The following is a 23,771-nucleotide window of genomic DNA, read 5'->3' on the forward strand; positions in this document are numbered from 1 at the left end:
AGAATGCATGCCATATCTTTTTATGATTCACATTGATACATGATTGCAGAGGCATGTTTATGTATGCCATTCCTTTGCCTGCTGAGGACCCATCAATGGCAAAGAAATACCATAATAAGAAAAATAAATTTATTTTGTTGAAATTCTGAAACAACTAAATGCAGTCTGTAGAAGTGTATTCTCATTGGATACTCCTCATTTATACTGGCATGGCAAGGTTTCCCAATAGTTTTGTTCTTTATTTATGAAGCATTTTCTGCTTTTGTTTCATGCTGTGTCACAGCAAGTAATCTTGTTTTGCAATGCAATATGACAAGGAGCCAGGAGACCAGATCCCTAATGCAGTCCTTTCCAGAGTGGAGTCCAGGAATGCCTGTGGGGTCTCTAGGACTTCATGTGCAGTTGTCAACGCTGAAAATGCTATCTGGGGGGGGAAAGGCTAAGGAGAGACTCGGTGGGGGGCAGTCCTGGAGGAACCGTGGGTAGTGGGGAAAGGGTTACAATGCTGAAAGGTATATATTAGCCAAAAGGAAACACGCAAAGTTCCAGAGAAAGGCCAAAATATAAATAAGCTTTGGCCATAAGAATAAGAAAAATAAAGACTATGAAAACTATAGCTTTATTCATTGGAAATCTTAGTATAAAAATCACAAAAGTACGGAATTCACCTCTCCAGACAAAAGTAGTTAGGCATTTAGTGAGGAGAGCTGCATATTCTGCCAATGGAAATTCGAGAGGAAACCATTGCAGGCCAGCCATGACCTGGTGCTATTTCTTGGAGATTCTCCCTGATTCTGCTTAGCGTCTTTTCCTAAGGTTCTGCTAGCGCAGACTGGACCTGATACCTCTGTCTGGGCCTGTTACATAGAACTGCTGAAAGTCATGTGATCTGCTTTCCCTTCTGCTTCCAGCGTCATCCTGTCCTATCACTGCCTCCATTTCTTCTTCCTCGATGGCATGCAGTTATAGGTTTGGGAAGAAATAACGAGTTAACACTTTGTTTTCTTTCTTTTCTTTTCTTTTTTCTTTAAGTGAACATAAACTTGGGATTTTATTGTCTTCATCAAAGAAAAGACACTTAGAACTGGATCACTTGGCCCTTTCTCTTCTTATCTCCTCCCAGTTCAAAATGCTTGCATCTTTTAATAGCCCCCATTCTCTTAGATCTGTAGTTGGGTTCAACACCCTCAAGCCTTAGCACAAACTTGTCGTTTTAGCCTTTTTCCAGAAAATCGGCTTAGTTTGCCCACTGTAGCCACTCTGCTTCCTGTCATAATGCCGCTTTCCCTGGGCATATGGAGAATCCTTGCCCTTCTTGTACTGTGTCACTTTGTGGGGTTGGTGCTTGCCACACTTCCTACAGAAAGTTCAGGGGGTTTTAGGAACGTTCACCATGTTCGCCTGAGCACTACTGGCACAGAAAGCGAGTTACCGCTTTCACATAAAGAGGCAACTTGACTGCTTTTAATATGAAAGGAATCTCAGGGATCCAAAGCTTATTCAGCCCAGGTTTTGACATCTGTTCTCCATGACAACTCAGAATTAGCTATCTTATTCCCAGTTTCTAATAAATATGCATTAAATAGAATTGCCACACAAATTTGAATACTCTTGAGCGGTAGCCTCCAAAAATAGGAGACAATCTGTTCATTGTGGTTGGAAACTGGCTTCCTTGGCCTACCGTGGAGATATTTTACCAAGAACATGGCAGAAGTTGATAGAATAGGATAGCCAGCTTTCATGGGTGTCAACCACTAGCAGAATTTAGTCTTGCCCGTGGGATGGAGGAAAGTTGAAGAGTAAATTCCTGATGATATTTTTGGAGCAATTGAGTTGCAGGTGGGGCTTTTAGATTTTGGGATCCTTACAACATAGGTCTTGCAGGTATTGTTTCTGGGGAGGACACACCTAGAGGAAAAAGTGTGTAAATATGTCAACTGAAATCTGAAGAACAAATATGAATTAACCAGATGAAAGGGAAGGTGGGAAGTTTGGAGTAAGTGATGAAGAACATTTCAGGCAGAGGCAAGGGTGTCTTCACAGGCTGAGAAGTCTGTGGCATGTCTGGCAGAGCTGCAGTTTGTTGGTATGGCTGGATATGGAACAGGGTGAGACTGTGAATGACCCGTGAAGTCATATGAAGAGATGTAGGGTTCATTCTGACAGCAATGAGGAACCCCTGAGGGCTGTTAACCAGGAAAGTTATGTAGTTAGAGATGCATCTTCAGAGATTCCTCTGCAGTGTAGAGAGTAATGTGGAAACCCAAGGAGACTAAGGCCAGGATAGGGATGAGAAAGATAGAGAAATACAGGCCTGAACTTGATCCATTTCTCTGTTATTTATTATTGTATAACAATCCTTCTTCTCCCCCCAAAATGTAGTAAGATAATTAATGGATAAAATAGCAACCATTCTATTACAGTTATTGTGAGTGAGGAATCTGCACAGAGCATGGCGGGTGTAGAGGACGGATTGTCTCTGCTGTCTGAGGACTGGGGCTTCAGCTGGGGCGACTTGAAGAGTAAGCTACGGCTGCATGGCCAACCAAGGACTCTGTGCAGGGCTCTGCTTCTCCTCAGGGCATCAGCTGAGGTAGAAGCTGAAACGGCTTCTTTTCTGCCATCTTCACGCTGACATGCACAAGGAAGACTTAATACCTCCTCTAATTGTTGTTCCCATAATAGTTTATATATTCTTTTCATTATAGTACTCATTGTATTGATTGCATTTTATATATAGTGATATATGCAAAGCAAGTACTAACATGTAATTTCCCTTTTTATCATTTTCAATCTAGAATCCAAAGCTATTCAATACATATTTTACCTCAATTGAATTTAATAACAAAATAAAGTGATTTAATAATTAAATTGGCATTAGTGTCTAATTTTAATTAGGATACTGGTCTAGTAAACTACAGAGGTAAGAAGTTTTAATCTTTTTACATATAAAAACTAATGTTTTTTGATAACTCGTTCTAAGAAAAGAAGATTGTCAAACATTATTGTGTAACTCTAGGGTAGTCCAATTTCATGCTTAATCATCAAAGCAATGAAATCAGCCACCATTAATATTTGCTGTTACTTATTTTAATAGCCTTGATTTTACCTTTTTATCTATTTTAGTGAAACTTTTGGTAAATATGTCCTAACTTACATTTCTTTTAGAAAGAGGTGGGTATGAGAAGCAAATATATGAATAATCACAGATGAATCATTACATCATCATGTAGACAGAAATTTATGCCTTTTAAAATTAAAACAAATTCTTTTTTTTAGTTGATTAATTAATAGAATGCTATTTACAACTCCCTCCTACCCTTTCTTCCACATATTTGCTTCTGTTTAATGATCTGGAAAAAAAGACAGTAGCACAACAATGAAAATTTTAATGATATTAAATTCGGTGGCTTGGCAAGCGTCTATAGGAATAGAGAAACTACATGAACGAGCCTAAAGACCTTAGAAATCTGAGCAAAAGATAAAACTAGATTCAAGCAGGAATTAAATGCAGATTAAGACATCTGGAGAAAGGTATTAAACACAGACATTCAGGAGGCAGGTAAAATCATAAAGGCTGTGAGACAGCAATGTGAAGTAATAGCACATCAGCTATTTCATTATGTAGAGGCAACATAATGACTCATTCACTTTTGTGTCTACAATTTTGAATCCCTCTACAGAAAAGTGATAGATTATGTATCTCTTGAAAGAACGTTAGTATTCCAGAAGCTTCAATGGAAGTGCCATATAATTACCAGAATGTGGAAACTGCCTACTATTATGTTACAAGATCGCCACCTGCTTCTCTCATTTATTTCATCCTAAAAAAGGAAGTATTCCAAGGTTCCTATCAAGGGAGCCACTAATGTGATGAATAAGAAAAACATGCAAACAGAGTCACTGAAAACCTCAACATCCTTCGTTAACCTTGGGGCTCCCGGCCACTATTTATTTTAAAATGGCCTTATGCACACATCACATTGCAAGGCATATGTGCCACACAGTTGACGGTAAAGGAAGACTGTTCCGTGTTCACTTTATAAAAGTTATGACTGAGGAAAATTTCAAACATATAAAAAGCATAGAAAATGAGTTTGGAGCAGCAGCTTATCAACTCATATCCAATCTTGTTTTTTCTATACACTCTCATATGCACTTGATCCCCTCATACCCAGGGTTATGTTGAAGCAAACTCCAGGCATTTTTATATTATCTTATTAGTGTTTGTGTGTATGTGTGTGTGTGTGTGTGTATGTATAATATACATATATTAGTGTGTGTATATATACATAAATATATACACTATGTATATATAATATATATCGTGTGTATATATACACTATATATATATATATAATATATATACACTATATATGTATATAGTGTATTATATATTATATATTATATATATACATATATATGTATATATATACATATATTATATATGTATTACATATACATATATTATATATGTATATATATACATATATATGTGTATATATACACACACTAATATATGTATATTATATATATACTAATATATGTACATTAGTGTGTGTATATATGCATATATACATATATGTGTGTATATACACATATATTTTATATATGTATATATACATGTATATATTATGTTACATATATTACAATATAATACATGTACACTAATATATGTATATTAGTGTGTGTATATATATACAAATATATACGTATATAATACATATACGTATATAATATATATACACACTAATGTATGTATATAAAAGACATATATATAAAAGATAAATATACATTCTTTGTAGCATTACCACTATATCATTACCACTCCTAAATATTATTGATACTTCCTAAATAACATCATATTCAATATTATATCCTCAGTGCCCAGTCTGGTCCCCACATAGTAAAAGTTTATATGAATGAATGAGTGAAACATCTTCCTATTTACTCAATTTATTAATTTAAGAACAAATATTGCTACTTTTAGTCTATTTCTGCTCTTCTTTATCTCTCAAAACCCATCCCAAGGGCTTCACTTCTGTGAAAACTTTCACAATATTTCTAAATAAAGCTTGTTACTTGTATGTTTATTTCACTGCTCAACATCGCTGTACATTGTTTTTGAAGACTGACAATGTATTAGGACTGTGCTAAGCCTGTTGCATGGAAGAATACTTCTATCTCTATTTTATTAAAGAAGAAACAGAGTCACATCGGGGTTAAATAACTACTCTTGGGCACATGCCAATGAATGGCAAGGCTAAGATTTGAACTCAGGCAGTCTGACTTTAGAGACTAAGCTTTTCACCAGCTTTATCCATCTTTATAGTCTACTTAGGAGCAGAGTGTCTGATACATAGTAGAAACTCAAAAAATGTCTTGGAGAAAAGGATAAAAGGAGGAAGGGAGAAAGAGATGGAGAGAAAAAGAAGAGAGGAGGGAAGAAGAAAAGGAAGAAGGGAGAGGAGGAGGATGAAGGAGAAAAGGAAGGAAGAAAGGGAGGGAGGGAGGGAGTAGGGGGAGAGGGGAGGGAGGGAAGGAAAGGAAAGAACATGTCGCTATTTTGACTACTTGAGAGAGAGAAACGATAATAAAAAATTATATACCACCATAGAGATTCAAAAATGTATTTTTATTAATATTATTTGCTTTTCTTTTTTTTTTTTTTTTTTGAGACAGAGTTTCGCTCTTGTTACCCAGGCTGGAGTGCAATGGCGCGATCTCGGCTCACCGCAACCTCCGCCTCCTGGGCTCAGGCAATTCTCCTGCCTCAGCCTCCTGAGTAGCTGGGATTACAGGCATGCGCCACCATGCCCAGCTAATTTTTTGTATTTTTAGTAGAGACGGGGTTTCACCATGTTGACCAGGATGGTCTCGATCTCTCGACCTCGGGATCCACCCGCCTCGGCCTCCCAAAGTGCCGGGATTACAGGCTTGAGCCACCGCGCCCGGCGCTATTTGCTTTTCTTAATAACCTATAAGGTAGATATGATGCCCATTTTGAGTATTAGGGAAATAGGTCTTAGAGAGGAGGAGAGACTTGTTGAATGTGGTAGAACTGGCCCCAAATCCTCAATCTTGACTCGACATCCTATTCCTTTTAGTTACTAAAAAGTCATTCATGTCTTTCTTTGGTTAAGATTGGCATCCACATAGAAAGAGCTGAGTGGCCCTTGTCTAGAATACAATGCTCTAGATCAGAGGTCTGCAATGCTTTTTGAAGAGAAGCAGAATGGTTGGGCCACAGAAGCCTCAAAATGACCCTGGCTGATGATTTGGCAGTGAAAAACTGTTTACAGCTGGGGAAGATCATCAGTATGGTGTGGGGGAAGATCATCAGTATGGTGTGGGGGAAGAGGTACCCAAGGCAGCCACACTTCAAACAGTGGCCCTGGAGCCACTTATCCCTGACAAAAACATAACCACTCAAACACTGCCTCTTACAAGGTGTTCTCAATTGCTCAATAAATATAGGATGAATAAGTGGGTAAATGAATAAAACATACGCCATGTTTTATAGCTTTGAGAACACTGATACCATTTTCATGTAGGGTGAAAATGTTACTGTATGAAAGAATGTATTAACAATTGCCAATTTTTAGTCAAATCACTGTTTGAATATTACCTTTTGGGTACTGTTTTATGTTTTATTTTTACAATTCAGATGTAAACTAAGATTAAATATTAATTAAGTAGAAGGAAGAGGAGTATAAAAGTCCAGGGGTTGATTGCACATGAGCAAAGTTAGATACCTTTCCAGTTAAAAAACCTTATGAAGAAATCTTAAGAGTCTGTATAATCCCATTCCCTTTTCCTCTGTCATTCTAAAGATTAAGCTAAAGGCTTTATGCAAGATCACAGTTAATTAATAGTGAAAATGGACCAGATTGAAAGATCTTCCTTTTCAACTCAGTAATTTCCCCTTAATTCATCCAACTCACATTGTCACAAGCAATTCAGCTTGAAAATTTGTTGGGTTTTGGCAGCTGAAATCTGAAAATTTAACAATGTATTTCTAAGTATAAAATCAACTTACTCTTACTTTTGCAAGCAAGCATTCATAAGAGTTCCAACTGTGCAAAGGAGGTAAAATGTGAATATTTCTTCTGAGCATTAAAGCCACCATTTGAAGTCATGCACAATAAACCATTTATTCATGAATACAACCCTCTTGGTGTCCAATTTCTCACATATGTGATTTCATTTCAAAAACACAACTTGAACTATTTTCATGGTAATATAACATTACAATACTGCAAGTGGCTCATAAACAGAGGGAAAAGTCTCATGTTGTACCATTTGAGAATTCAGGCATAAATCTGAGCTGCAGATCTAATTTCTGAAATATTTCATTGTTGTGTCAGACATTGCAAATTAACAAGAATTTTTCTATTGGGGAAATATGAAAGCCATACCAGTTAGCACTAACGGGATGTGAACTCAGAATAAGTTTGACAATTAAGTAATTCAAAAGTTATACAAAAAAGCAAATCTATTTAAAAATTAATTTCTCCCAATAATGTACTATAATTTTCAATTTGTAAATCACTCTAGGATTGATTTCAGGGGACTTTACTTCTATGCCTTAATACTTTGAAAGAAAATATTGTGCCCAAGTCAGACATAAGAAACGAATACGTCACTTAATCTAAGAACATAAATTTAATGATTAAAATAAGTATCTTAGACTTTTCTTCACAGGTTCATTCTTTCCTTACTAGAAAGTTTTGTCCCTGAGGAAGGCATATAATAACTGTTTAAGTTCACTAGTGGATCAATGCTCCACATAATGGGGTGCAGTCAACATGGACTTGTCTAGTCGTCTCTACTGAAGTTGGCATTTTTATTGCAGTAACATTGATTAAAGGACATAAAGACTGGGTAACTGAAGCTTATGCTATCTGTTTCAGCAGCCTTCATAATCTTAGCTGAATCTCTTGAAATTTGGGTAAAAAAGTAGCAAAAACAGAAAAAAGAAGAGAAGTTTTTATATCAAGTAACCTTCATAGACTGAGTGACCCCAGAGAGCTCTTCTTCCTGAATCTCCTTGACAAATGTTGTTGTAAGTCAACTCACCTCCTCACAAAGCCTCTTCTTCCATCGTCAGACTGCTTTTATTTATTAAGGAATTTGTTTTCCTATACTTTCCAAAAATCAGTTATGGTTCTGTCTTCTGGGACCCCATAGAACAAGGCTGGCTCCTTTTTGTATCCAACAGTTATACATAGCTGTCAATATCTCTTTGTAGGTGGTTGGAATTACTATTACGGGCGAGGAGAAGGGATGGAGGGATTTGCTGTGGTTTGATGGTGCTTCTGAGACCTGGCTGCTATCAGATTAAAGTCAGTGGGAGAAAAAGACAATTGGTGCTACCTGGCAAGGGATCTTGGCCTACTGTCACTGATCCATACCCCTGCAACCATTTCTCTCTGCGATCTCTTCTTTTACATTCATACACAGAATGGGTAGATCTAAATCCCTAAGAAATAAAATAGGAAATGCTCCAAGAGCCTCAGAAATGAATTATGAAGGGCCAGAAAAAGAGAAAAGGGAGAATAATGAAGGAAAGAAGTAAGAGATTTCATTCTATAAGAAAATTAAATAAACACCTACTAAAATACATAGTCCACTATTGGTTAAAAAAATTGGAATCTGGATTAATGTAAGTGGTTTAGAAAGCGGTACCTTTGGAGATTCTGATAGCTTATAATATATGAATATTTCTACAAAGCAACCTCATTAACTTTCTTACAAACTGTATTTTCTTGCTGATTTTACTACATCAAGTCATTGATTTGAAAAATATTTATACAACATTTAGAAGAAACATTTTGTCATTGCTGGTGAATGTGAGGAGATATTTTAAAAAATGAGTACATGAGCAACTCTGCTTTTGAGGCACTCACAACTTTATTTTCAGAAAAAGATATAAACAGATAAATTATGATATCATGTTGCAATAATATTAAGGAGATATGGGAGTAGGGAGACCAGGGCAAGAGTCCTTTCAACAAGAAGTCTCACTGAGGATCTAATGTTTGAGCCGAGTATTGAGAGATAAACTGTAGTTTATAAAAAAAAAAAAAAATGGAGTGAGAGGGAATATTTTAGGAAATGGGAGGAATTTATGCAAAGGCAGTATCAGGAAAGGATCTGGTATGTCCAGGACTTCAGAAAAAATTCAGTAAGCAAAGGGAGAGAGAAGAGATGATTTGAAAAATAGAATGGGTTGGATTGTGAAGAGCTTTGTTTGCCAAACCATAAAGCTTTGTTAAATATCCGACAAGAAGCAAGAGGTTTTGTTTGCTTTTTTTGTTGTTGTTAATTGTGTTTTACTTTATGTGTTATTGAGTGAAGTGTTCAACTTTATTTTCTAACCTAAAAGATATTTTATTTTGCTTTTTTGAACTTTTAAATTTTATTGTAAATTGACAAGTTATAATTTTGGATATTTACCCCGTAAGATAACAAAGTGACGTTATGATTAGGTATACAATGTGGAATGGTGAAATCAAGCTAATTAACATGTCCATCACTGCAAGTACTTAGAATTGTTTTGTGGTGAGAGCATTTGAAATTTACTCTCTTAGCAATTTAAAAATCGATAATACACTTAATTATAGTTACCAAGCTGTATGATAGATCATAAAAATCTTATACCTTCTATCTAGCTAGAGCTTTGACTAACAGTTTTCAAAATGATGTTAGAAGGAAGGTTTCTCTGGAGTCAATGTAAGATATGTAGGTGAAAAAAAAATTAGGAGGCCTTTTCAGCAGTTCTGGGGAGATGATTCAGTTTTGAATTGAAAAGCAGTGGCAGCAAAGATTGAAAAAATACATTTTTAAGAGTGGTTTTTGAGACATAATTTACGTATGGTATCTAACTGGATACTGATGATGAAAGATAGGCAAATGGGCTTGTTCAAGCTTCTGGCTGGGAGACTGGTTGGAGGGTTGCACCATGATTGAGATTCGGATGATAGGAAGCTAACATTTTTAGAGAAGTTACACTGGAGGCACTTGCATATATCGAAGCAGAGACTGCTGTAGACTGTGTGCTGTTTTGGTATACAGACTGGAAAAGACAAACACTAAGTCCAGCATACAGGCATTTAGTTTGTTTACTGCCTCCGAGTACTGTGTCTCAGGGAGCACCACTCACATCACAGACACATCTGCTGCAGACTCCTAGAGCAGTGGTGGGGAGCTGTCTCTTTCCACGCCCCTCCCTCACACACGCAACAGGCCGGAGACCCAGGCAGGAGAGCAGGCATTCGCGCCCAAAGCAGCACCACATGTGCGTGTGGCGCACCCTCTCCCAACAGCACTCGGAGCCCCTTAGGGTGCTTCTCTCGCCACCTTCCATTCTCTTTCAGAGTTCAGATTCTTGACTCTCCTTCTGTGCTACACTGAACCTCATGTTTTCACCTCACCTATCTGCATGAAACAGTGTGTGAAGTATGCATACTCCTAGAGGCAAGTGAGACCCTGGTGTCTGGGGAAGGGGGATGTACGAGAGGGCAGGGGTGTGTGTGTGTGTGTGTGTGTGCATGTGTGTGTGTGCACTTGGGTATACATCTGTGTAAAAAGTTCCCACAAGCTGCTCCTATTGTGCAATAATATGAAAAGTTAATTTTTGTCTTACATGTAAGGTGGGTAACTTTTAATTCACACAAAGCACAGCCTCTCATAAGGGCCAGAAACACAGAATTAAATGGCCTTTGAAGCTGCAGGGTAGAAGAGGTCACTCAGGGAATGTTAGTAGAAAAAGAATATAAATAAAGGTAATGATAAGAAACTTTCTCATAATGCAGTTGTACTCTCTTTTAGAATATTGTCAGTAAAAAATTATCTAGTAGCCTATCATTCATGTAATTTTCTTTTTTTTTTAACAGGGTCTCACTCTGTCTCCCAGGCTGGAGTATAGTGGTACAATCATGGCTCACTGCAGCCTCAACCTCCCTGGCTCAAGCAGTCCTCTTACCTCAGCCTCCCAAGTAGCTGGGACCACAGGGGGATGACACCATGCCTAGCTAATTTATTATTTTTTGTAGAGATGAGGTTGCAGTATGTGACCCAGGCTGGATATTGGCTCCTAAGTTCAAGCAATCATCCTGCCTAGCCTCCCAAAATGATGGGAATACAGGCATGAGCCATCATAACTACTGTATTCACAAATTTTTAATGAGTACCTACTTATATGCCTTATTTCACGGGAAGTGCTAGGATACAATACTGAGCCCAACAGACACAGTCTCAGCCACATGGTTTTTAAAGTCTATTGGGGAAAATGGATGTTAAGCAAATAACTTCATAAAAAGCTGAGTTGAGGACAAAAAAGGAAGAAGTAGATCCTATCTATGAGGATTCTAGTTAGGCTTCAGGGAAATCCTCCCTAAGAAAGATTCAAATATGGAGTTGGAGTTAAGGCAAAGCCAGTGTGGATGTTGGGGCAGGGAGATGAGTATTTAGGGACAGAGCATTAAATGCTGAGAGAACAGAATGTACATAGGCCCTAGGATTAGGGGAAGCAAAGAGACTTTACCAGGAGGCCCCTGTGAGGAAGAGGGTCTAAGGTCAGGCCAGAGGAGACTGCTGCGTGGGACAAGGTCATGAAGAAGAATGTGCACATGAAATATTTTGATCCAATAGCAAAAGAAACCATTGATGAGTTCTAGCCAAGAGAGGTACAATAATCTAATTTATACACAGAAATAGATTTGACTGGAATTGAGGCATTTCCCAGGACTTGGACATTCAATGTTAAAACCAGAAAATTCTAAACAAGCTGAGCTGTTTACACTGCTTTGAACAGATAGCTCTGGCTGCTGTATTGAAAACAGATTAGAGAAAGTCAAGCATAATAGAAGAGACCAGTCAGGAGGCTGTGGCTACCATCCTTTCAAGATAATGTCCTAGGACCAGTATGGTACTACAGGAGGGACAGGGAAGTGAGGGAAAGTGAGAGAAGGACCTGGAGATGGTTTGAATGGAGTGGGAAGGAAGAACAGGTGTCCAAGGCTGGATGCTAGCCTTGAAATCCAGTTCATTGTGGAATTGGATAGATGGTGGTGCCATTATAGGAAACATCCTAAAAGAAAGGATGAGCAGGGTTCTGCATTCTGAGTACAGAATAAAGTAGTGATTATAGAAGCTTTGGGGTAACACTGGCTGAAACCGAATGACACATTTTCCACTTGCTAGCTATGACCTTGGCCAAGTTTTTGAATCTCTTTAGCTGCAACTTCTCCATCTCTAAAATAGGTATTATAGTAATAATACTCATTTCACAGAGATTTAAATGGATCAAATAAAATTTAAAATTTAAAATTCTTCAATCAGTATTAATATGTATTAAACTGGTGGTTTTGGATATTATTATTTTATCTCCCTTTCTAATCTCAAGAGGTTTTACATAAAGTGTTTTAAGACTTCAGTATCTTTACTATTGCCTCAAAGAACAAAGATCCAAGATGGCACTATTATTTACTGGTTGAAATAATTTTTAATTTCAGCTGATAATTACTAGGGTATATTAATAATTTTTATGCTTCCTTCTTATTACCAGTTGGCAATTATTATTTCATTTGTTATATTTTCCATAATTTTTTTGAGTCATTTACTGTGTGGACATTTACTGGTATGGTCATATTGATATTTTGCAGCTTGATCTCAGTTTCTATTGCAATGTTATGTTAGTCCCATCTGGGATTTGTGGTTTCAGTTGTAGACTCAAAGATAACGGGACCATGTTGAGCTTGCTTTCTCGTAGCTTGATGTAGGGCTGTATGTATGCAAATGCTGTTTGAAAAATAATTGTAGATAAAATATAAACATCTAAAATTTAGTCTGTGATTATTTTGCCTGGAGTACCTCTGTTAGAAAAAAAATTCCCCTTTGAAAAGTAAAATCATTCCACATTTATTTCTGAAGCATCTTTTACTGTAAACTCTTAACACATGTAAATATGGATTAGAAAATTAGAAAGTATTCAAGGCTTTACTAGTTATATATTATTTTTGTGATTTAGTTTAGAATAGAAACAAAACAATTATTAAGTAATAGCTGAGGCAACATAGAATTAATGTTTAAAAGATTAATCTCTATTTGACAATGAAACAATTATTATTCATTTTGAACTTGGACAGTGGGATATTGCAGGAATTTTACTCTAAAGTCGAAACAAATTGTAATCATTAAGATAGATAGGTAGTAAGATAGAGATATATATGCACATGCTATGGTCTGAATGGCCACCAAAGTTCATGTGCTGAAACATAATCACCAACGTGATAGTATGAAGAGGTGAGGCCTTTAGGAGGTGATGAAGTCATGAGGATAGCCTTCGTGGATGGGATTAGCTGTCTTGTAAAAGGGCTAGAGGAAATGAGCTATGTTCTTTTTGTCCTTCCAGCTTTAGCTGTGAGGACATAACATTCAAGGTGCCATCTTAGAAGCAGAGAGCAGGCCTCAACAGACACCAAACCTGCTAGCAACTTGTTCTTAGACTTCCCAGCCCCAGTACCATTAGACAAACATTTCTGCTCTTATAAACTACCCACTATCAAGTATTTTGTTATAACAGCACAAACAGACTAAGACAATGCACACACACAGACACAGATATGTAGATAGAGAGATGTCTTTGATACAGTATCCTAGGCTCCCAGAATACTACCATTGATTGACACTGGCTGCAAGAATGCTGTCAGCAACTTCAATCCTAACTCTCCTAGATATTCTGCTTCAGGAGAATCATGTAATAGGACACCCAGCTAAACAGCTCTGGAGAGTGAAGGGGACCAAGCATATGAAGGAAACCATCACAGATATTTTCACTTTTAACCTGGAATCCAAAACGTTATTAAAGATAACGCTTTCATAAAATTTGAAATGGGCACATTTCTTCAATCTTTATAATCTTATAAAACCAAATAAATCAATTATCAGATTGCTAGAACTTAATATGAAGTCATGTTGATAAATGTACAATTCAAATATACATATGTCATTATAAATGGCTTCCAAACCTATTTACCTATAAAAGTCATCTGTGAAGATTGTTAAAGCTTAGATACCTCAATTCCATACATCACCACTACTTACTTTAGGCAAGTCACCTAAACTCTCTGTGCCTCAGTTAGCACATCTGTAAAATGGGGATAACAGCTGTATCTTCCTCATGGGAAAGCTATGCTGATTAAATGAGTTAATGTATGTAAGGTCCTTTGAACAGTGCCTGGCACATTTAAAAAAACACACACATGCTGACATATAGTGATTGCTATTCTTACTCCTTTTATAAGTTACTAGGATCTTTGTTTCTAGGAATTCTGATCTGACTCTTACTATGGGTTTATTCCCAGAGGGAGCTCAGTTTTCCTAGCCTGGTATTGTGAATTTGGGGTTAAATGGAGAGAAAATGCTGTGCATGTTGCTGTCACTGTGGGGTCAGTACTTCTATTAGTATGTGTGTAGGACAACTGAGGGAGCCACAGAAGGCATTCGGAGGTCATGCTTGGGAACTGGAAGTAGGTCATCCTTTACCCTCATAATTCCTGAATAGGATTTAGCTTTGTCATTTACCCATAGTGTTCCATGGCTTATGAAACATATATTTTCTAAATGAAAATAAATGTTTATGCAATCATAAATATAACTTTCCACTTCTTTCAAAGCACAGATTTGAAACTTTATGATAATAAAATGGGGAACTAATCTTGGACACAAATGAGCTTTGTCAAATATCCTAACAGGCAGGTCTCCCTGGGGAGTGACTCGGCAGGTTGATACACTGGACTTTTTTTTTGGTGAAACCTGTGTGACCAGACAACAGGAGGGTCAGATGATTTCTCCTCTCCCCAGTACCTTGGCATAAGGTAAAACTTCTGGATGTTTGATGCCACCTAGAAGGGGTTCGTTACAGTAAACAAATGAGGCTCCCATTTCTTAAGCGCTCAGCAGTGGAGGAAGGAAAGGGTTGAACAGAATTGGTACAATTTTGGAAAGTCCACCTGTATGACTTGAGATACATAATTTATTATGGTAGAATTTTTCTGGTATTATTAAGAATTTTTATGCACAGCGACAATTATCAATTTATTGCCGTTCAGCTCAAAATCTGCCCTTACAGGTAACTGTTCTGAAATAGCAAACCAGGCTCTTTGAAATCTTTCCTCCGTAGTAAGCAGGACGCTAAGTTTGTCAGTAGAGGGCGCTGGAGGGCCATTGCAGAAGGAAGGAGTTTCCTTTCCCGGTTCCAGTAAGTTGCAGGTTTTTTGCTTCTTGCTCTTTCTGCACTGCTGCCAGACTGCACTGTCCCAGCCATGCACCCAGACTGCGAACTCAAGGCCCTGTCTTCGCTCACTAATCACCTCACCGTGGCCCCCTTGAGTGGATGCCAGGTGCCTTGGCCTGTGGTAGGCCTGCCTGGAAACTGCCTACCAAAGCCGTATTCCCTCAGTGTGCCCACCTGCCGAGCTCCCCCTGCTTGAGGAAGTGTGTGCTTCCTGTGTGTCCATTGACTTGAACCAAGTCTGGCCCAGGCAATGCAACCAATGCCTCCACCATCCAGTGGACTCCAAACACATCTTCTGGAATAGATTTAAATCCCAGCCTCAGGAAGATGGGCCCCTTGCCAAGTTGTTCCTTTCTTGGGTCTTAGGGAATTCTTTGGCACAGGGGCCCTCAACACCACCTGTTGGATTTTATAAATACTTATTGGAATACAGCCATACACACTGATTTATATTTTGTCTCTGGATGCTTTGATGCTGTAATGGCAGAAACGAATAGTTGCAATAGACACCCAATGGTTCAGAAAGCCTATGCTCCATACTATCAGGCCCTTTATAGAAAAAAATTTGCTGACCTCTCTTTTAGAGTTGCCTTTTCTTTCTTTATAGTATTTCCATTGTTATAGTTAATAATTATTTCTTGACGAGGCATGGTAGCTCACTCCTGTAATCTCCCAGTACTTTAGGAGGCTGAGGAGGGTGGATTGCTTAAGTTTAGGAGTTCAAGACCAGCCTGGGAAATGTGGTGAAACCCCATTGCTACAAAAAATACCAAAATTATCTAGGCATTGCGGTGTGCAACTATGGCCTCAGCTACTTGGAAGGATGATGTGGGAGAATGCCAAGGGCCCCTGAGCCTGCAATGAGCCATGATTGTGCCATGATTGTGCCACTGCACTCCAGCCTAGGTGACAGAGTGAGATCTTGTCTCAAAAAAAATTATCATTATAATTTTTATTAAAAATTCCCAGTTCAAATTACTATGTCGTTTCTGTCTCCTGATTAGACCTTACTGATAGATGCAATATATACTGTAATCTGATAGATACATCCCATAGAATGGTGCCATTTTAATTTGAGAAAGAAGTAGCTACTATTTTACCTCTGGCCAATAAAAATCCCTAAGGCAAGGAAATACCCTGGGTCTGGCTACTGACTACAAAGCAGGAGAGGGAAAAAGGTAAAGCAATCCTTTAGCATGTAAGTTAATTTTATTGATAAATTATCTCACCACATCTATACCATATTCATTTGTTGTACTTGGAAGCAATCCAGATGCCTAGCACGTAGTAAGAATTTAGTAAATGATTTTGAATGAGTGAATTAATGAGTGTATGAATGATATAAGAAGAACTGAAAAACTATAGGCAGCATTTTCCTTTCAATGCAAAGAAATGACAAATAATAAAATGTAGATAAGCTCTGGGTAATTTTTTTCCTCAAATATTTACCCTGATTGTATGAAATTTATGGAAAGTATATAGGAGATGTGTCTGTGAATACATTATCTTAAGCTATATATGCAAATGAAGTGGAAAACACAAGAAAAATAATTTTCTCCTGAAACATACTGATAATTGAAATCAAGCACTGCATTTTTGGTTTGAATTAGCTGAGCTGAACTGGTGATTCATTTCACTTTGCATGGGAGGCCACAGCCATAGAGAGGTTTATACTGGGTTCACTTCAATAAACAGCTGTGGATTGGGGTCAATTTTTATTTTATTTAGCATTATTCATTCATTCTGATTCCATATTCAGCTAATTACTTTCAGGAACAGTATTCATTAAGAAAAATAACTCATTTACATGGAAGAAGGCTATAGTTTGCCCTTTTGCTTTTATCACTGTTCCTTGCCATTGCATTTATTCTTCTTTCATTTTGAGTAACATAAAGCATAAAAATCAAGTCAAGGCACTTTAAATTCTTGTTTCTTGTTTCCCAAACATTCAAATCTTTTTATGGACAGAAATTAACCTTTGCCAGGTAATTTAAATGAAGGTTTACATTCTATGTTATCCTCTTTTCAAGTGAGCATTTTGTCATGTTGATCACATCTTCCTGTCGGCTCATACCACTTTGCAGTGGTTTGCTCTGCCTTCCCTTAGCTGATTACAGGGCATTCAGTGGAAAGCTTCAGATGCTGGTGATATTTTCTCTACTGTTTACAAAAGCAGAAAAGAATTTCACACTTTTTTGAGCACTGCAGCTGTTTCAGCACCTTTAAATGCCACTTATAAGCCATTCTAAACAAACGAACCTGCCTACCAGAAAACCAAAATACCTGTTAGTTCTTTTTTTTCTCTATAAAGGATGAAGAGTTTTCTTTAATGTTCCAAAAGAATTCAAAGAATGCATTTTCGTTCTAGGCCTTCATACAAAGACAGAAATATAGGTAGATCAACATTAAAAAGATAAAAAGTAGTTCCCATTTTTATTAGCAGTAGGAACTTGAGAGAGCAAGAAAGTAGTGATGATTCTCTAACAGGAATCTTAAAGAAAAATATGTAATGCTAGTTAGCTTGTCCTTTTGTTTAACCTGACCTCTAGGTTAGTCGTTCTCAACCTTGTTTGCAAGTTAGAATAGCATGGGGAGCTTCAAAAAAAAAAAAAAAAAGGGGGACTCCTGTATCCATCCCCAGCAGCTGGGACTAAACTGGTCTGTGCTGTGACTGAGGTCTGGAAGTTTGAAAAGCTTCTCACTTAATTGTAATGTACAGACAAGTTTGGGAACCAGTGCCCTGGATTGACCTTTGAATCCCAGGTGTCCTGTCATGGCTGTGCAACAGAACTTTCTGAGATTATGGAGGTAGTAACTGCAGTCAGAACTACTACCCCTAGAGCAGGAGAAACAAAGGGAAGAGACTGGTGCTTTTGATATAAGAGCTAAGAAGAAAGTACTTGGGCAGATAGTGAGGGTGCAGGAATCCTCACTAGGGTTTTCCTTTCAATAAAAAGCAGCCCCCAAATCATTTTCTTTTCTAATAAATAGCAGCCTGTAAAACCCGGCTGCAGACATAGATGAGCAAGTTGGAAGCTTACACAGGTAAATGCTGGCAGTTGTGCCAATGAGAATATACTAGCTGGGACTAAGCATGTTCAAAATGGTGGCTCCATCTTCTCTTTTTGTCAGCCTTGTGTACAGTAAGGAGCAGACAAGACGGCGCTGGCCAACTGGAAAGTCCATTTGCATAATAAGATTAGAGTGGGGCAACCAGCCTTTTCCCTGCCCCATGTAAACATCACAACTGGTTGAACCAATCTGTGGGCCCTACAAATCAGACACCGACTCCTCAAGCTTCCCCATAAAATATGCTGCAGTCTGCAGCTTTTCTCTTTTGGATGCCTCCCTCTCATAAGAGAGAGAGCTGCTCTCCTCTTTCCTTTCTGCTGCCTCTTACACTTTCCACTCTTTAACCCACTCTGGTGTGTGTATGTCCCTGTTGTTAATCTTCTTGGTGCAAGACAACGAGCCCTGAGTATTTATCCCAGACAGTGATGCTGCTTCATTTCACAACCAGAGAACTTGTAAGAGCCCTCTACAGAATGGAAACCGACTCCTGAAAAGAGGAACTTCCCAGTTGGTGCTACTGTCACTGAGGTGGAATGCATCATTCTGGGAGTGCGGAAAGAAAATATCATCAACCAACTGCTGCTGCCAGGGAAAAGAACCATTGCTAGGATGACTGACAGAAAAAGACAAGAAAGAAGTCTTTCCCCCTCTCTTCCTGCTTGTAGTCTCACTTTTAATGCTCCTAGTCACAAAATCTAACAGGATAGTAACTGGCCAAAAGGACACAGTTTGCAGAATCCCCCCTCCAGTCAGCATCTCCAAGCCAGATATGGAAGAGTAGATATGGAGCTGAAAAACAATATTTAATTCTCAGCATAACTGCAATCAAAGAAATGCTCATTGACATAAAATAAGGTCATGCACCATGTAATGATGTTTCAGTCAATGATGGACTGCATAGTTGACTGAAACCACAAAAATACCACAATGGTGGTATTTTAATAATAATTTTAGTAGGAGTAGTAAGATGATAATACTGTATTTTTACTGTATCTTTTCTATGGGATTTTTATATGTTTAGATACACAAATACTTATCATTGTGTTATAATTGCCTACAGTATTTAGTACAGTAACATGCTATCCAGGTTTGTAGCCTAAAAGCAGTAGGCTGTACCATAGAGCCTGGGTATGTCATAAGCTTGTAACAACAGTCGTTATTCTCACAGATCCACTGCGTTGTTCCATTGTTGATCTAGGTTGTGCTTATCTAATGTTTTAGCCTTCTGCAATAGTTTGATTTATTGTTCAACAAATATCTACTCCCTGTTAATGTTGGGCTTGAGTGTCAGGTATGATCTTGCTGATGGAATTGTTAACCAAAAATAAAATTATAAATCCCCCAGCTCACTGAACGGACCCTTCTCTTGGCTAAGGGGGCCCAATAAAACCTGAAAAACTAGTTCAGGCCATGACAAGAAGGTGAGTAGGTGGATATCGGACATGCTTTATTATATTCTTCTCCCTTTGGGGTTCAGACATAAAACTGACCAGCATTAACGTTAATAAAGAAACTCTAAGACTGACAGAACAGATTCTTTGTAGTAATAGATACCAACTCCAATCTCACCCTGGTATAACATCACATGGCAGACAGCAGGCCCTAAAAGGAAATCGAAGTATTTTAACCCAAAATGTGTATCTTTGACATATTTTGAATGGCACGGAAAAGCTGTTCTTGTGGGGGAAATTTATGTTCTGTAGAGACTCTCCTTCCTTTACTGGGTCTCTCCAGAGAGTCTGGCCCTTTGATAACACTGGGGATTACAACTGAATATGAGACTTGGGTGGGGACACAGATCTAAACCATATCAATGCCATTTCAGTCTAGGCTACCGAATGAGATGCATGAAAGAAGTCTGTGACCTGGCGCAGAACAGACCAGTGAAGCGTATGCTGGATTGGAAGAACCATCTTTGGCCTGAAGACTTGTGAGTCAGAGTAAATGCTGTTGTAAGTCACTGAGTTTTGGTTTGTCATGCAGAATTATTGTGTAAATAGCAGGATGAATCACACTCTTAGCTTGTACCTTTGGCTCTTTAGTTGAAGATGGAAGGTTTTAAGCAAACTAAAACTGCCTCAAAAAACATCAGTGTATTATAAAGCAAGATAAAGAACATATAGTTCTCCGACTTGCAGCTAACATAGTGTTATCTGAATAAATGAGTTCTTTCCTTCTTGGACAGTAATAAATTTGTTACTGTTGTCAAATATTTCAAAATAGTAGATAACCATAATTAGCATGTAATTTGTTGGTAACACTGTCTTTTTAGCAGTTCTAACTCATAGTTAGAACTTAAATTCATAGTTATTAGTAATGCTAATGGTGAATGCTTTAATGTAGCAATTCTTGCATTTTCTTATTTATTTATTTTTTTATTGTACTTTGGGCTCTGGGGTACATGTGCACATCCCGCATCCTACAGCATTGTTGCATAGGTACATACATGCCATGGTGGTTTGCTGTCTCCATCCCTCCACCACCCTGTCACGTAAATTCTTGCATTTTCATGCATCTTGTTAATTAATGGGCTACTATTTTCTTGGTGTTATATATCTATAGTCTCATTTGATTTTAACAGTTATGTCTTATAAATAAAGGAATTAAAACCAGAAATGGAGGTAATCATTGGATTGATCAGAGTGATCTATCCAAATATCTTAGAGTAGGAACCTAGAATCTGGGTAAGATTTGGGAAGGAGCAGAAGACGGCATCCCTATTTAGACCAAAACTATTAAAGTAGGGATTCTTGAAGGATGAGGATAGACATCAGTTGAGATTCCAGCATTCCTGGGATTTGTTTTATGAATTGGTAATAAATATGTTATATAAAAAAAGCAAAATAAAAAGTTTGCACTTGATGGAGTAGGCAGTGGAGAACTTGTACAAAATCATGTTAATAATGCTTTATGGAGATCTGCCTAGTGATAATATTCAATTAAAATCTGTAAAGTTTGAAAAACATGTTTCAATTCCGTCGTATATGTCTATTACATGCCAGACACTATGCTTGGTAGTTACACTCACATAAGTGGAGAAGTAGGCATTATAGGAGTTAAACAATTTAGTAAGACATGGTCCCTGCTCTCAATGAAGCAGATATTTTTACAACCATAATACAAGTTATAGTTTAGTAAGTACTATAATAAAGGTAAAACAATTAAGAGAATATAGATGAGGAAAAATTAATTGCCATTAGGAGGATCAAGGAAGTTTTATAGAAGAGGTTGCAAATAGGCTGGTAGTAAATTACTCATAATGGACAAAAAAGACAGCAGATTCAAAAGTGATGTGAAAACCTTTAGTCCAGGAGACAAATAATGGTTTTATCATGGACAGAAATAGAAACCTGGAAATTATGATAATATTAACAACAATTTTGCATCAGTTTCATAATTGATATGGGTGGTAAGTCCACTTAACTTTTCTGATTCAATTCTAAATGCTTTCCAAGGCACGATTTAAAGCATTATAACATGTTTGTATTTAGCAGTTAACCTCATTGAACTCAGGGTGTTTAACCCAATTAGTCTTGGCATTTAAATAAGTAAAACATGAGATAATATATCCCCACTTGGTTCTTCTTGTACATAAAGAGAGTTTTTGAAAAAAGTGAATAAACAATGGTCTTTGCTAAAAATATATTACCTTATGTAGACTATCTGTAGTATCTTATCTATCTAGAACATTCTGGGGATGGGATAGAAGCCAAAAATTTAACTATAACCCTGAAAAGTTTAAAAATAATCAAAATATATACAGACACATAGACATGTAAGAAGAAGAATATCATATTGTAGTACAACAGAATTTTAGCAAACATTGAGCTTTGGTCTAAGGAAAGAAAAGTTTAAGCCAACATCATGAAGTCTTGGAAAATGTGTACAAAGACATTGCCAGTAACATTACATTCCAATCAGTAACACATGCTTTTCCTGAGGTTAAAATTACCATTTAAAATAAGTCAGCAAAGACAGTAAATTTTTGCAGATGCTATTATAAGTTCCTTATTAATGTTGTAAGTCAGACTCTCCTTTCCCACATAAGATGAAAACCGCTCTGGCCCGGTTGACTTTAATATGTTACTTCAGTAAACTGGGTAAGACCACTTTTATCTCTCAGAGCCTATTTCCTCATCTGAGGAATGAGAAGGTAGGATTTGATCTCTCTTCCCTTTTTTCTATCTTCCTTTCTCTCTCTCTCTCCCTCCTTCCCTCCAAAAGGAACCTTCTTTGGGGACTTCCTTTGTGTCCTAGTTTAGATTTTTATACATTTTGACCAGATTATTAAAATCCCTAGTAAGTCTCTTTACTGCCAATATTGTCTTCCTCAAAGCTATCCTCAAAAACATGACATGGATAATGAATCTAAAATCCCAATGTGATTATGTTCCTTTCTTAGTCAGCTACAGATAATTCTACCTGATGCAGCTCCTGTTGTTTTTTGCCATAGCTTCATTGTGGGCCACTTTCCCTTACTCTCTCATTACCTGTTTACTGCTGTCCTCTCTGAATGTAGCAAGTGCCCTCTCTGAACCTGTGTATAGGCAAACTCCTATTCATCCTTCAAATTCTTATCAAATGTACCTTTCCTCTGTGATATGTTCAAGAAGAGTAAATTCTTTCCTTCTTTTTGTTGTTTTTTGCTTCTACACTGGTGCTTATTCCATTGTCTTACACTTACATTTTTGTATGTCTGACTCTTTACGCTCTGGACATAGTGCCTTGCACATAATGGTTGGTCAATGAATACACGTTGATTTGTGAGCATTTTAGTGATTTTTGTTGGGGACTAAACTGCAAAAGTGTTTTCAGTTTTCAACTTCTTTTTGATAAATCTGTAAATCACTGAAAATTAAGGGAGCAGGAAAATGTGACTTTATTATTTCCTGATACTAAACAATATATCTGAGATGCGATCATTGATCAATTTTAGTATTTTAGAAACTAAATAAAACAGTAAAATTTGTGATTATTCTAAAGTATGGAGACAGGTATGGGCTGCTTCTAGGTGTAAAGAAGGCATTGGGTGATTATTCATATTATGGATTCCTGAGCTATTTCTTTACCAATTGCCCAAAAAGCAACACGTGTTTCCTGAGTCCTGGAGAAAATTCTTTGCTGACGTGTAGCTCAACCTCATGTTATGACTTCTGATATGCATTTGGAAGGCTTGTATGACACATTTTCCTATGAATTTGGCTACAGCATTCATCTGAGCCAACTTGACCACTTGGCCTTATAAAAACAGTGGAAATTCTAGGATATAATTGGCAAGAGAGTTATTTTTCCAAAGAGAAAGCCAGATTCATAACAGCCACCAGTTATGGTCTCTTAACTAGAATTTTCTTTCTTGTTTTCTAATAGTATCTCTTTAAACAAGATTAGGAAATGGAGC

The 23,771-nt window shown here is 37.4% G+C and overlaps 1 long non-coding RNA gene and 1 pseudogene across 1 annotated transcript in view; one reads left to right on the forward strand and one right to left on the reverse strand.

The window, feature by feature from the left end:
* Positions 1-23,771, forward strand: part of LOC141585135 (uncharacterized) — a 241,169-nt gene that overhangs the window by 180,405 nt on the left and 36,993 nt on the right. Inside the window, exon 3 of the long non-coding RNA XR_012518468.1 lies at positions 20,199-20,325. This is a non-coding gene — a long non-coding RNA (uncharacterized LOC141585135). The remainder of the gene's footprint in view (positions 1-20,198; positions 20,326-23,771) is intronic.
* Positions 1,073-1,395, reverse strand: LOC120365047 (large ribosomal subunit protein eL42-like; annotated as a pseudogene).

The sequence above is a fragment of the Saimiri boliviensis genome, chromosome 7 (assembly GCF_048565385.1).
Source record: "Saimiri boliviensis isolate mSaiBol1 chromosome 7, mSaiBol1.pri, whole genome shotgun sequence".
NCBI classification, from domain to species: Eukaryota; Metazoa; Chordata; class Mammalia; order Primates; family Cebidae; genus Saimiri; species Saimiri boliviensis.